The following is a 2,371-nucleotide window of genomic DNA, read 5'->3' as shown; positions in this document are numbered from 1 at the left end:
CTATGTAAAACATGCGGTAACACATTGTCCACTGCTCCAATGCCCTGTGGAGGAACCAAGGCCAGAGGGAGGGAAGGCGGCATGGAGGGAGCCCCGGCCCTGGTGTGGGAGCGGCGCAAAGTCGGATGATAAAAGCGGAGTGTGAAGCTAAACTTGCACTCTTTATTTCCATGTCAGCCACTAACGATTGTGTAAATACAATCCCTCCGATCACCCCACTACCATAACGAAGCTTTTCACTTCCTCACTTCAGAGGTGATTCAGTCTGCTCTTTGGAGCACAGGACAGCCTTCAGAGAGTTTTAGCACTCCACCTCTCTTGGTGATTAGACAGCATTACATGCCGCTGCATCTGTTTCCAAGCCAAGATGTTTTGCTATAAAAAGCAATTTATAGAAGCTTGATTAAAATAACAAATAAGAGTAATAGTGACATATTAAAGCTGGTTAAAACACGATATTTTTTTCTACTTTTTCTGACATTAAAAATCAGACTCCTTGGAGACTGTAAAAAATTGCAATGGCGACTATATTCAAGTCTCCACAGCGGGGTATTGGGTAAAGGTTTCAATAAGCAATAATCGCGCCTCGTTACACCTCATTGGCTACTATACTGCCACTGCGCAAAGTTAAATAAGGTAAGTAATTTGAGGTAACCAACGGAGATTAAATTTAGGACACCTATAGCGAGTCAAAGTCGCTTTCACACATCCCTCAGAGACACAGATTACAATTAACTTGCCAGGTGCAATACTCTGAACTGTACTCTATGACGTGACAGCCTCTTAAACACGATGGGGCAGATTTATGTTTGACTGGCGCCTCATTTACGCCGCCGTTGCGTCACTTTTGTGACACAGCAGCGGCGTAAATACTGCGCCATGGTGCGGGGTATTTACAACGTGGCGCATCTGGGAGATGCGTCACGTTGTAAAGCCCTGCGCTACATGTAGGCGTTCCAGGGTAGGTGGGGGCGTTCCGGCGCAGGAACGCCTCCTAAATGTGGCTGAGTGAAATCTACAAGATTTCACTCAGTCACTTTTGAGCCCATGCTGCGTCAAAACCCTGCGCCTGCTTGAAGCAGGCGTAAGGATTGACGCAGCATTGTGCAGATAGGGCCCCCCAGAGCATTGCTGGAGCTGCGTCGCGCTTGCGACGCAACTCCAGCAATGCGCCACTTTTTTTTCGGGGGCATGGCCAAGATGGCTGCCGAGACGGACGCGTCCTGCTAGGGCTCCGAGCTCGGGCTTTACCCTCGCCCGTTATCGGCCCTCCTGGGGGAGCCCCGGATCCTTTGGGGCCGTCCTAAGAAGCGGAGAGCCCAGCGCTGCTAACCCAGTGGCGGAGCGACTCTCCGGCGCCGGATCCCGGGAGCTGCTTTGAGGAGAAGGCGCCGGTTCCAACATGGCGCCCGCCTGACGCTGCCGCGGCTGCTGCCGACCTGCGGGCCCGGGAACGGGGCACTAGTGGTGGCGATTCCACTCCCCGGTTGCATGCCGAGGGCGGCGGAGTACCTGCTGTGGGGGCGAGACTGAGGGGGACTCCGGGTTCCGGGACTGTGGTGGCGCTGGTGGGCTCCCCGTGAGTCCCCCCCCCCCCTGTACAGTGGCAGCTGGAGACGAGTCGGAGTGACGGCGGAGCTGAGAGGTGGAGAGGGCCGGCGCGAGGTGCGCAGACTGAAGGCGCCGCTCGGCGTGGGCTATCGCTGCTGCCGGCCACTGCTGCGGTGAGGCGACTTGCAGAGGACCAGAGGGCGGCAGAGCCGTGAGACCCCGGCGGCTGGACTGCAGGTGGGCCCTCGCGGCAGTGATCCGGAGTGGTGGCGGTGCTCCTTTCCCGGGGGGGGGTGACTCCCACGTGGGGAGGCCCCCGGTGCAGATCACGAGGGTGCCCGCCTGACCCTAAGATGGCGGCCTGTGACGTCCCGGCCTACTGAACCGAGCGGAGGATCGGCGAGCTCAGGGGGAGTTGCGCACGAGGCAGTTTTGTTCAAAGTGCTGAGCAGATTTATGGAGTTGCGCGCCTGCTGCTGAGACCCGGAAGGGCTGCCCGGCTACCGAGTGGTACGGAGCGTGTCTGGGGCTTCCAAGCGGACGCTGACCCGGCGGTGGAGCCCGGCCCGGGGTCACGCGGCGAAGAGAGCGCTGGCCGCGGCAGACAGGGGACTGGTGACTACGCCGTGGGAGGCCTCTGCCACTCGAGCGGGTGCTTTGCCCTCTACGGCCCTTCCCACCCCGTGGGCGACGTGGCCCGAAGACACCGCCGGGTGGGGGCGAGAGGCGGCGAGGAGCCGGGGGAACCGGGACCGGCCACAGCCACATCTAGTCCGGATACTGCGCTTGTTCAGCGCGCACGACGGCCCTCTGGGTGGCC

General features: G+C 58.9%; 1 non-coding gene across 1 annotated transcript; it reads right to left on the bottom strand.

Annotated features, from left to right (window-relative positions):
- Positions 1–491: 491 nt before the first annotated feature.
- Positions 492–629, bottom strand: LOC146865338 (U4 spliceosomal RNA). Its single transcript, XR_014977534.1, has one exon. It is a non-coding gene; the product is annotated as a U4 spliceosomal RNA (small nuclear RNA).
- Positions 630–2,371: the final 1,742 nt, after the last annotated feature.

This window comes from Triturus cristatus, chromosome 2_1 (assembly GCF_964204655.1).
Source record: "Triturus cristatus chromosome 2_1, aTriCri1.1, whole genome shotgun sequence".
Lineage (NCBI taxonomy): Eukaryota > Metazoa > Chordata > Amphibia > Caudata > Salamandridae > Triturus > Triturus cristatus.
Note: the sequence above shows the minus strand (reverse complement) of the source record. Positions and strands in the feature narration are given on the sequence as shown.